General features: G+C 47.7%; 1 non-coding gene across 1 annotated transcript; it reads right to left on the reverse strand.

Annotated features, from left to right (window-relative positions):
* Nucleotides 1–11,619: 11,619 nt before the first annotated feature.
* Nucleotides 11,620–11,738, reverse strand: LOC142000109 (5S ribosomal RNA). Its single transcript, XR_012642158.1, has one exon. It is a non-coding gene; the product is annotated as a 5S ribosomal RNA (ribosomal RNA).
* Nucleotides 11,739–12,973: the final 1,235 nt, after the last annotated feature.

The following is a 12,973-nucleotide window of genomic DNA, read 5'->3' on the forward strand; positions in this document are numbered from 1 at the left end:
TTAGTTTTGCAGTTGTATTATGTTGGATTATGCAATAAGTGCCAAATTGCGTAATCTAGATGTTGTAGAAATGTATAGAAAGCCCGCGTTTGCTCGCAGCATGCGTCCCCACGACTGCGGCACTGCATTCCCACTGGTCCTCCCCTCCCCCTCCGACTACTATTCTAGAATATTCTTTGACCTATATAAGCAGCAGCATCAGGCGTGCCCAGCGCAGTGTCTATAGTGTTTGTAATCTTTGTTGCGTGTACTCTACTGAAATAGCATAACAAGCCCGTGGCTTTACGTTTTAATTCAATCGTATGATACCCCCTTTTAATTTTAAAATATGGATGGGTTCATTGTTAAGATAAGAAAAGGAGCAGACAAACTGAGTGATAATGAACGTGCTGATCGTAGCGCAAATACCTCGGACTCCTCGGTTAAAAACTTACATGAAGAGAATGCCGCCACCAGTTCCAGTGCGTGCACTAAACTGAGTAACGACCAACAGAAACAGACTTTGTCTCTTAGTTCAGGTCAGTATAGTTCCTATTCAAAGCCATCAAACATTCCATCTGATGACCCGGTCTGTGATATTCCAAAAAATAGATTAGAACGCCAGTCTCGATTATCTAGAGGTCCTTATGAGCCTAGATTGAGCATGTTTCTGAGAAGTAAAATAGGGAATAAACAAAGAAGTTTTCAGTCCGATTGGTATGAAAAGTCTAGGTGGTTAGAATACAGCCCATCAAAGGACTCAGCATTTTGCTTTTACTGCCATTTCGTCTCCTCTAATGATGCAGCAAACAAAGGTCACACTGATCCAGCATTTATTGATAAGGGATTCAGAAACTGGCATAGGGCTAACGAATGTTTTAAAAACCACCAGCTGTCAAAATCTCATGTGTTGAGCTGTTCTTCATGGTCTAGTTTTAATGAAGGGAAACCTGTTGATGTATTGTTGGATGAGGTCAAGCAGGCTTATCTGTCTAAACAAGAAGAAGAACGGTGCCACAACCAAAGTGTAATGGAGCGACTGATTGACATTGTTCTGTGTTTGGCGAAAGGTGGGAGACCATTCAGGGGTCACAATGAAAAAGCTGACAGTTTTGAGAAAGGTTTATTTCTAAATCTTGTCAATACGCTCCAAAAATATGATCCCGTAATGGCAAAGCATGTGCAACAATCTCCTCGAAACGCTACCTCTCTGAGTAATCGCATCCAAAATGATTGAATTGTGGCCTTGCACAACATTGTGCAACAAAAGTTTGTGTCTTCACTAAATGGAAAAATGGTCTCAATAATTGCCGACGACACTACTGACTGTGGACACCATGAGCAGATGTCCATTGTGGTGCGGTATTTTGACAATGAAAAACATAGACCAGTTGAACATTTTGTGTCTGTTGGGAGACTATTAACAGTTGATGCTCAGTCTATTTTTGACCAGTTAAATGACGTCCTTGGCATTCTTAAAACTGACGGGTCATCAGTGACGTCTGTCTGTTTTGATGGCGCATCTACTATGTCTGGATGTACTGTGGGAGTTCAAATGAAATGTAAAGAAAGAAACAGTGAAATACTCTATGTACACTGCTATGCGCATTGTTTGAACCTCGTCCTAGAAGATGCATGCACTGCAAGTAAAGAAAACGGAACTGTCTGATTTTTTTGGTGTTATTCAGACTCTTTATGCCTTCATGGAGGGGAGTCCTGTGCGACGTGCAGTAATGGAGAAGATTTCACAAGAAGTAGGATTCCAGTTCAAGGGGAGTTGAATCAGGCCATAGGAAATCTAGCCTCACAACTTCTATCCAAACCAATAGCTGTTGCATGGCTAAATGCCCTAGTTGCTTTTGAAAAATTCAACCTTCTACACCTCTCACCAGAGCTTTCCCCATCCCTCCAAATGAGTTATTTTCCTTCCTTCCTTCCTGCAGGAACAAACTGTCACAGGATGGCTGGCCCTTGTAACTGAAGCAGGTCCAGTGCTCCTGGGCCAAAACAGGTGTCCCCACTTGCCCCAATTAAGGTGGCAGGGCTGCACCTGGGGCTATAAAGGGTTAAAGAGAGAGAGCAAATGTGTGAGAGCTGGCTGAGATAGAGTGAGTGAGCGAGCCAGGAAGCTGCAAGAGGCAGGACTGACATAGTCCCCTAGGAGATAAGGTAGCGAGAGAGCCTAAAATGTAAAGGGTGATTTGAAGACCTGTGTTTTGTTTGTTAAGATTGTGGATATGCTTTAAAGAGACCATGGGTGTGGCAGTGAGGCCTTAGCAAGCTGGGGAGATGCCCTGCCTTGTTGCAAACACATTAGCTGTGTATGAATGATAAGGATCATCTTGTGGTTTTCTTTTGGAAGGGTTAGCAAGGGCCTGGTTATAGTTGGGAACATTCAGCATGGTATGAAACAGCTCCCACCAAGCCAAAATTGGCTTACTGACTTGGCCTCATTTCACTGGCTGTGGGCATTTTCCTACAGGGGGACTGCTGCTTGATATTTGCTTGCTGGAGTGTTTGTGAGGCCCTCCAACCAGGGGCAGAGATTTTAAAGCTGAATAAAAATTGTAGAAATTCAAGAAGACGAGGACCCTTCTCTATTGCTATGGTCAGAGGGGTGTGATTGACTTGTGGGATTCAATCAACCTGTCAAAAGAAAGACCTAAGCAAATGCTGCTGTGGAGAAAAGGAATATTTTACAGTACTAGGAAGGGATGACACAGGGCCTGATTCAGCAAATCCGGAATATCTGTCTTTTTCTAAAAATCACTGATTCTGTTAGGTCTGTCTCTGTAATGTCTTGCTCTGAGCCTTCTCATCTGGTGATCCAGGCCAAGAGGACTCTGTTCTTAACTCCCTGTTTGTAGGATCATTGCTTGGCATGTAGAATACAAAGTTTGGCTTGCCATCAAAGCTATATATTTTGGTATTCTCTATCACATCTCTTCTATGTGCTAAGGCTCACTGGGCTGTGGGCACAGCAAGTGATCACATTTAGTATCAACAGGATGTGGGGCAGGCAGGAAGATATCCAGGGACAAGCAGTGGCCCCATCATGTAGGTATAGATACTTTCCACTCTCAGACCCCAGCACCATCCACAAAAAAAAGATGATATGAACTGGCCCAGTAGCATGATTGGAGATGAATATACCCTTCAGCACAGTCAGTCTTCTTGCTCATCTAAGCAGGCGTACATTTCATCTCTGACAGCTGGTAAGAATATATGTACCCTTTGCCTGTCTTCCAGCATCTGCATTGTTCTCATTGGCTTTCAGGCAGTACTTCCTGTTCAGGCTGGTGAAATGACAAGAATTGTACCACCAGGCTTCCTTATAGACTCAATTGCGTGAATGTTTATCATTGTTGCAGTCTATGATTGAAAGCAGTTCTTTAAAAAGAACAGGAGTACTTGTGGCACCTTAGAGACTAACAAATTTATTAGAGTGTAAGCTTTTGTGGGCTACAGTCCACTTCATTGGATGCATAGAATGGAACCTATAGTAAGAAGATATATATATATACACACACACACATACAGAGAAGGTGGAAGTTGCCATACAAACTGTAAGAGGCTAATTAATTAAGATGAGCTATGATCAGCAGGAGAAAAAAACTTTTGTCAATCTGTTTTTTCACGTCAGCAGGTGGGTATTGTAGTTGTAAGAATGCTTGATAGAGATCTTGTAGGTGTTTGTCTCTGTCTGAGGGGTTGGAGCAAATGCGGTTGTATCGTAGAGCATGTGGTGTGTCCTGGATGGAAGCTGGAGGCATGTAGGTAAGTATAGCGGTCAGTAGGTTTCCAGTATAGGGTGGTGTTTATGTGACCATCGCTTATTAGCACAGTAGTGTCAAGGAAATGGACCGCTTGTGTGGATTGGTCTAGGCTGAGGTTGATGGTGGGATGGAAATTGTTGAAATCATGGTGGAATTCCTCAAGGGCTTCTTTTCCGTGGGTCCAGATGATGAAGCTGTCATCAATGTAGTGCAAATAGAGTAGAGGTGTTAGGGGACAAGAGCTAAGGAAGCGTTGTTCTAAGTCAGCCATAAAAATGTTGGCATACTGTGGGGCCATGCAGGTGCCCATAGCAGTGCTGCTGACTTGAAGATATACATTGTCCCCAAATGTGAAATAGTTGTGGGTGAGGACAAAGACTGACAGAGCCAGAAGAGTACCCAGAAGTCACCTACTACAGGACAGGCCCAACAAAGAAAATAACAGAACGCCACCTTCAGCCCCCAACTAAAACCTCTCCAGCACATCATCAAAGATTTACAACCTATCCTGAAAAATGATCCCTCACTCTCACAGATCTTGGGAGACAGACCAGTCCTCGCTTACAGACAGCCCCCAACCTGAAGCAAATACTCTCCAGCAACCACACACCACACAACAAAAACACTAACCCAGGAACCTATCCTTGCAACAAAGCCCGATGCCAACTCTGTCCACATATTTATTCAAGTGACACCATCATAGGACCTAATCACATTAGCCACGCCATCAGGGGTTCGTTCACTTGCACATCTACCAATGTGATATATGCCATCATGTGCCAGCAATGCCATGTACATTGGCCAAACCGGACAGTCTCTACGCAAAAGAATAAATGGACACAGATCTGACATCAGGAATCATAACATTCAAAAACAGGTAGGAGAACACTTCAACCTCTCTGGCTACTCAGTAAAAGATTTAAGGATGGCAATTTTGCAACAGAAAAGCTTCAAAAACAGATTCCTACAAGAAACTCCTGAGCTTGAATTAATATGCAAACTAGATACCATTAACGTGGGTTTGAATAGAGACTGGCTGGGTCATTACACATATTGAATCTATTTCCCCATGTTAAGTATCCTCACACCTTCTTGTCAACTGTCTAAATGGGCCATCTTGATTATCACTACAAAAGTTTTTTTCTCCTGCTGATAATAGCTCTTCTTAATTAATTACAGGTTTCAGAGTAACAGCCGTGTTAGTCTGTATTCGCAAAAAGAAAAGGAGTACTTGTGGCACCTTAGAGACTAACCAATTTATTTGAGCATGAGCTTTCAGAAGTGAGCTGTAGCTCACGAAAGCTCATGCTCAAATAAATTGGTTAGTCTCTAAGGTGCCACAAGTACTCCTTTTCTTTTTGCTTAATTAATTAGCCTCTTACAGTTTGTATGGCAACTTCCACCTTCTCTGTATGTGTATATATCTTCTTACTACAGGTTCCATTCTATGCATCCAATGAAGTGAGCTGTAGCTCACGAAAGCTTATGCTCTAATAAATTTGTTAGTCTTTAAAGTGCCACAGGTACTCCTGTTCTTTTTGCGGATACAGACTAACATGGCTGCTACTCTGAAACCTGTGTTCTTTAAATTACTAAAGGAATCACCTGGATTAAAACAACGTTAATGACTTACTACAAATGGTTACAAGTTGAATTGCCCCAAATGTCTGACCTTTCAGGTAGATTTTGTGTACTAAACGGTTCTTCAAAAGCAGAGAAAGGCATAAGAAGAACAAATGGCTGGAAATTTAGGCCTGACAAATTCAAATGAGAAATAAGGCACACATTTTTAACAGTGAGGATGATTAACCAATGGAAGAAACTACCAAGTGAAGTGGTGATTATTGCGTGAAGTCTTCAAATCGAGACTGGGGTTTGTCTACATGGCTCTGTAGTGAGGACTACATGGGTGTGATTTGTAGTGCGCACCAAAGTGTTCCTCTATAATTGCACCATGTAGACACTGCTAGCTCAAACTCAAAGGTGTCTAGTTCATGTTAACACAGTCCTGTTTCTGATAGGATTATATTATTGTAAATTAGGTACTTTTAGCTCATGTTAGCAAGGTCTACGTGGGGTAGTTAAAGTGCAACACTTTAGTGCACACTGCAAATCACACCCGTGTAGTCCTCACTATGAGGCTGTATAGACAAGCTCTGGATTATTTGCACTTCCTGGCCTTTCAGTCTAAAGGATCCAGCATCCGCTTTTACTCCCGATAAAAAGAAAAGATGAAAAGAATGAGCAGAGATGCAGAAATATCAGTGAGGAGAGGGGAAGGCTCACAACTGAGGTCAGGATAAATATTTCAGGCTAAGTCTTCATGCCAGGACCCAGCCAGAGTAGCTGGGTAGAAGTGTACAGGGGGCGGGAGTGTACAGATCTGCTCCCTAAAGGGTATTTCAGGCCAGGGGAGGCTAAGCCTCCCCTAACTCAGGCTGTGGCCCCACCCATGCTCCACCCTGAGGTCCTGCCTCACTTCCCTGAAGCCAGGGTGGCTCAGCTCCAGCTGGTGCCCTGGAGCTCGGGGGTCAGGCCAGCCATGTTGGGGGGGGGGGGGAGACCTTGGGCGGAAGGGGCACGGCCAGGGGCTAGCCTCCCCAAAGGGTGTGTGTGTGGGGGGGAGTTCACCCACTGTCCATGTTTCAGACTATTGACTGAAGTGGCCCTCTGCACCTGAGCTGCCAGGTGGAAGGCCAGTGAATCGAAGCAGCAGCAGATGACCTGTCTGCACCCTGAGGCTGTCACTGCCCCACGACCTGCCTCTCTGCACCTCTCCAAATCTTACCTCCTTGTTGAGGGCTACTGCCGGGGTTCTGCTGCCAAGCTGCCCTCCATGGCCACCAGGGAGAGGCTCTTCCTCATTGAAAATAAAACACTTTACAAAAATGTGCCCTGAAGGGTGCATCCAAATATTTATAAATCTCTCCTGGTATTTCAAGCACAAACAGTTATTATCTGTTCTTTATTACTTTACCTTTTCGTTCTGCTGGTCCCATCTTGCCTGGGATCTTCTGAGCAACTCTTTCTCCTGAAAGGCAGATGAAGACTTGAATATTTTATATGATGCTTGTGGTGTATTGAAATAATTGTGACCTATCACTTTCCAGGGTTTTCCTGGTCTTGACACGCTCTGTAGGGAAGTGGGCAATCTAGGCCAAGCAGCAGTCAGCATGCAGATGACCACCGAGAGCAAGGTGGGGTGCATTGTGCCTCTCTGTTTTAGGGAGCAGCCTGCTTTGTCTTTCTCTGTTTTGGGGTTCTTGTGTTTATTGTTTTGAATTCTAAGAAGTAACACAGTGATGTTGCAACCATCCAGCAAGAGTTTTTTATGTTTTTATCTAAGTTCTCTGTGTGTAGGCTGTGCAAATAACAAAGCTAAACACTTATCATGCACCAACTGAAAATGAAGCACGCTCCCACGTCTGCTATCCCTAGTTCCCTGGCTTCACTGTGGTCTCCTTTACCCAGTGTAACTCCACTGTAAAACCTGTGTAAACCGCTATGTGAGCTAAGGATGAGCCCCTTTAGCTGGGAGTCCTACAGACTAACTGCTATGAGAGTCTCTAGCAGACCGATGAAATTTCAGTACGTTCCAATGCTACGAATAAAGGCACATGAGGAGAAGAGCAGGGATGTATTTCTAAGACTGAAATACAGTAGACTTGGGGAAGAGCCCCTTTTAAAAGCGCAGGTTGGAAAATGGTAAATAACTTATTAACGTAGGGAATGTTCTTCTCAAAAGGCACAGCTGTTAGCACGTTTGTGCAACTAACTTCCTGTTTTGTCTAGTCTTCTGCCTGATAACATGTAGGCAGGAATCGTCGAACTCCATAGGTTGCTCTGAAAAGCCTAGCCATAGTGTCCTGGCATCAGATACGCAAGTAGCCAGCCTCTAAGCCGCACCCCTCAGGCTTCTATTGTTCTGTGGCATGATAAAGGAACGGAAACGGACAGTGTTTCAGAGCAGGGTCACTGTGCCGTTTGTGTCCTTCACTGCAGGGCGAGAGAGGGTTGTGCTGTGATCAGGATGTTTTTTAGCATTCCCTGCATATCTTATTTCCAGGGTCCTTGTGAGGTTCTCTGGATAACTGGTGTTAAATGGAGTTCCATGACAGGAGAACTTGACATCAGCATTCCAGGATTTGGCCTGGCTTCTGGTTGGAATTCAAAGTGTGTGTGTGTGTGAACCCATTAAGTCCTGAGAGTTCTGGAACCTGGTTCCCTGAGAGACTGTCCCTCCACTGTGCCCTACTGCCATAGCAGAGATGAGCCTCCTCCCCAGGAGAAGGAAGGAGCTTTGGGCAGGCTATTAGAATCCCTCAATTAGGGGATTCATCCCCTGCCTTGGATTTGTTAAGCTCTCAGGCATGCTGCAAAACCCATTTCCCCCAGGCTACTTGGGAGGGAGTGGGCTGTGGAATGGGGGGGTTGTTGTTTACTGATGTAAGCAGAGTTCAGGATGAGCTCTACCCTGACATCTGGTGCTGAGTTGTGGCAGGTTGTGGAAAAGAACTTCAGGGGCTGATCTCATTTGCATAGGCACACCCACCCCGCCTAGATGGTCACTTTGGCTGCTGTGGGATCCCCAGTTTCTCTGTTATTGGGACAGGAACAATAAATTGTTATCTTGATTATGTGAATCAAGGACAGTGGAACTGTACTTGGCCTTTTGTTATGATGGAGGGACTTGCCATCAACTAAGTAGCACTCACTAGGCAAGGCACATGGGTTCCAAAACTCAGTGAATGGGTAGTGACAGACATTTTTACTTTGTGGTATGGGTTTCTTCTAAGGGTCCTAAATGCTAACTGCATCACCATCTTCTCTCTACTGTGTAATAGCAGAGCTAATTTTAATTCTGTTATGAGTCTGGTTGCAGATTGCAGAGCTGACTTCACTTTGGGCCAATAGTGCATCAGCATTAGGGCTCCTCTACAATGAGCTGAAATCACTGAGTACTGTGTTAAGTAGTAGGGACCCTGAAGATGTATTGGTGAGTGGCTTGCAGGACGGTTGCTGGAGAGGAGCACCTGGCGGAGTGGCTCGCAGGATGGCTACCGGGGGGAGCAGCTGGCAGTGCAGTTTGCAGGATGGCTACTGGAGAGGAGTAGCTGGTGGAGAGGAGCGGCTGGCAATGAAACCCACGGAGAGGCAGGGCAGTTGGCCATCGGAGCATGTAAGGTGCCCCTTTATACCCCCCCCCCATTTCCACACAGGCTGAGATTGGGGGGGGGTTAAAACTCTGCAGATGAACTTTTGAACTCTGGACTCACCAAGGACAGAGACAGAGACTTTTGGGTTGGTGGACTTTGGGGTTGTTGGACTTTTGGGACTTTGGGTGACTTTTGGGTTGCTGGACTCAACAACTAGAGGGAAAGGACACAGCCCAATTTGCTTGGGGTGGGTTTTTGCTTCATGGTTTGTGTTATGAATCCTGTTGGTGGTGTTTCCCCAACATAATCCCACATTGTTTCTCTCTGTTATTAAAAGGCTTTTGCTACACTCAGACTCGGTGCTTGCAAGAGGGGAAGTATTGCCTCTTAGAGGCATCCGGGGGCATGGTGGTGGTATATATTTGTCCCAGGTCACTGGGTGGGGGCTCAAGCCGGTTTTGCATTGTGTTATTGGAACGGAACCCCTAGATACTGAATCCGGCCCTTGTTGCTGCCAACTCTGATGGGCAGAAGGGTTACACTTCAATTCTCCTCCTCTCAGAGTGTTTGTCAGGATGAGCCTGATTTGGAGCAGGGACTTGAGCTCACTTCCCAGCTGGACATCTTCATCAGCAGGCTATTGGCTATTCTGGGGTAGGCCTCTCTCAACCTCTCCTGTTGGAGCTGTCCCACTTTGTATAAATAATTACATATTAATTGGAGCAGGGACTTAAACCTGACTGTCTCCTATCCTGGCTGAGGACCCTAACCATTGTTCTGTAGAGTCATTCTTGCTCTTTGGCCGAATACATATTTATTTGATACATAGTGGACCAGCTCCAACAAGTGAGATTGAGACCCACTGTAGTAAAGCCAGGTGATTAGGATGCTCACTTGGGATATAGGAGACTCAAGTCTCTGCTCCAAATCAGGCAGGGAAGGGATTTGAACTTAGATCTCCTCCACCCTAACCGCTAGGCAAAGGAATGGATGGGAGCACTGATACCCCAGTGTTCTGTGTAGGTGAGGTGTACTCTGACCATGCCTATATGATTGGGCCCCACGGGTGAGCTAGGTGGGGGAACTTCTAGTGTGAGAAGCTGGAGTGTTCCCTTGTTAGCTGTGGGGAGGCATCAATATTTAGGTGGCTTTGCATGTGATTACTGGTGGCAACTTAGGCACCTTGAGGGTTAGGCAGCCGCTGAGCGGTGGTTTTAAGAATGTCAGTGGCACCTACATGGTGGATTCAGGTGCCTTAAAAGGCAGTTAGGCACCTAAGTACCTTTGTGGATCTAGCTCCAACTGCTGGAATTGTCTAATTCTCACTCCGTGCCTGGGGAGGTACCTCCTCTCATTTCTGCAGCTCCGGGTTCTCCTTTGGGACCTGCAGCACTGGGTATCCCAGGGCATCTGTGGAGACTGGAGAGTTTATCAGAACACTGAGACCCACAGTCATCACCCCCGGGGAGAAAAAATGGTACAGGAAGGGTTGCAGGAGCGGAAATAATCTCAGAAGCAAGCTTCCCTTTGTCCTGTTCCCTGGCTATAAATCTAGTAACTGTCAAACTCAGATCTAGGAGTGAAGTTTGTAATATACAAATATCATGATTATAAGAATGAAGGCAATAGAAAAAAGAACAATGACAAAGGATTTAGGATCAGAAATGTTTTCCTAATTCCCCCAGGATGGGTGTGGGGGAACTCAATAAATTAGAATGTACAAATTTTTCCCCCAGACTTTTTGGCTGGTTATAAATGCTACAGAAGTTGACTGAAGGGAGAGGAATTAGATGAATCTTCACAACTAAAGGAACTTCATTTATAGAGAAATACAGAAGACATTATTGTCATGTACCATTGTGTTCGGCAATGTACATGCACACACATTAAACGGGCGGTCACTGCCCCAAGTGGTTATAATCTAAATAGGAAATAGGTTATAATCTAAATAGGAAAGAGAAGAAAAGCATTACGCGGGGGCAGGCTCCGGGTTGACCTGGTGGCCGGTTTGCTTTCGGGCCACCAGGTCAACCCGCTGCCTTTATGGGGTTGACCTGCTGGCCGCTTTCCTTCCCGGCCACCAGGTCAACCCGCTGAATGTATGGGGTTGACCTGGTGGCCGCTTTCCTTCCCGGCCACCAGGTCAACCCGCTGAATGTATGGGGTTGACCTGGTGGCCGGTTTGCTTTCGGGCCACCAGGTCAACCCGCTGCCTGTATGGGGTTGACCTGCTGGCCGCTTTCCTTCCCGGCCACCAGGTCAACCCGCTGAATGTATGGGGTTGACCTGCTGGCCGCTTTCCTTCCCGGCCACCAGGTCAACCCGCTGAATGTATGGGGTTGACCTGCTGGCCGCTTTCCTTCCCGGCCACCAGGTCAACCCGCTGAATGTATGGGGTTGACCTGCTGGCCGCTTTCCTTCCTGGCCACCAGGTCAACCCGCTGAAAGTATGGGGTTGACCTGCTGGCCGCTTTCCTTCCCGGCCACCAGGTCAACCCGCTGAATGTATGGGGTTGACCTGCTGGCCGCTCTGCTTCCCGGCCACCAGGTCAACCCCCTGCCGGTATGGGGTTGACCTGCTGGCCGCAGAGGGGCAGGCTCCGGGTTGACCTGGTGGCCGGCAGGGACTTAAGCCCCAGGGCCCCTGGCAGGGCGACCCTGCCCTTGTTCCCCAGAAAAGGAGAGAGCTGGCTCGCAGCGGGAAAAGCTGCCTACGGCACCTGGGATTCCCAGGCGGTCACCCATCCAAGTACTAGCCAGGCCCGGGACGGTTTACCTTCCGAGATCGGACGGGATCGGGGGCCTTCCGTCCGGTATGGCCGTAGGCACTCGGCTCCGGTCCGCCTCGTCCCCTTTCCCTTACTGACTCCCCTGCCTCGGGTGGGCCCGATCCTTTTTTCCGTTTTTTTTTTTCGCTCCGGAGGCTTCATGAGCCCCCCCCCAACACCCCTTTGGGGGTCGGTGAAAATTTTTTTTTCAGACTTCCAGGGGCCCGATCCTGGCCGCGGGCACCCGGCTCCGGGCACCCGGCTCCGGGCCGCCTCGTCCCCTTTCCCTTACTGACTCCCCTGCCTCGGGTGGGCCCGATCCTTTTTTCCGTTTTTTTTTTTCGCTCCGGAGGCTTCATGAGCCCCCCCCAACACCACTTTGGGGGTCGGTGAAAAATTTTTTTTCAGACTTCCAGGGGCCCGATCCTGGCCGCGGGCACCCGGCTCCGGGCACCCGGCTCCGGGCCGCCTCGTCCCCTTTCCCTTACTGACTCCTCTGCCTCGGGTGGGCCCGATCCTTTTTTCCGTTTTTTTTTTTTTCGCTCCGGAGGCTTTATGAGCCCCCCCCAATACCACTTTGGGGGTCGGTGAAAAATTTTTTTCAGACTTCCAGGGGCCCGATCCTGGCCGCGGGCACCCGGCTCCGGGCACCCGGCTCCGGGCCGCCTCGTCCCCTTTCCCTTACTGACTCCCCTGCCTCGGGTGGGCCCGATCCTTTTTTCCGTTTTTTTTTTTTTTTCGCTCCGGAGGCTTTATGAGGCCCCCCCTAACCGTTTTTGGGGTCGGTGAAAATTTTTAGTCAGACTTCCAGGGGCCCGATCCTGGCCGCGGCTTCGCAGGCTGGCCTGGGGGGGGGGCCATCTCTAGCTCCGGCCGCGGACGGCGAGACGCTCGGCCACCAGGTCAGCCCGGAGGAAAAGGCTGAAAAAAATGTCTAAGTCCCCCCGGGACACCAGGTCAACCCGGAGGAAAAGGCTGAAAAAAATGTCTAAGTCCCCCCGGGACACCAGGTCAACCCCGAGGAAAAGGCTGAAAAAATGTCTAAGTCCCTGCTCGGCCATCAGGTCAACCCCATTCAAAGTGACGGGTTGACCTGATGGCCGGCAGTCTCACGGAAGTCCGGATGGGGTCGCCAAAAGTGCCCTCGGCCGACCGAGAGAACCAGGAGGTCGGTGAGGATTTCAGATTGGTCCCCCTAAATTGGCGGTTGGATTTTTCGACTAGTTCATTTTGACGGGTGCGAGGAGATTTCTGAGAACAGGTTTTTCGGAACCTGTGAGAACCAGAGATGAGC

This window comes from Natator depressus, chromosome 16 (assembly GCF_965152275.1).
Source record: "Natator depressus isolate rNatDep1 chromosome 16, rNatDep2.hap1, whole genome shotgun sequence".
Taxonomy (NCBI): Eukaryota; Metazoa; Chordata; order Testudines; family Cheloniidae; genus Natator; species Natator depressus.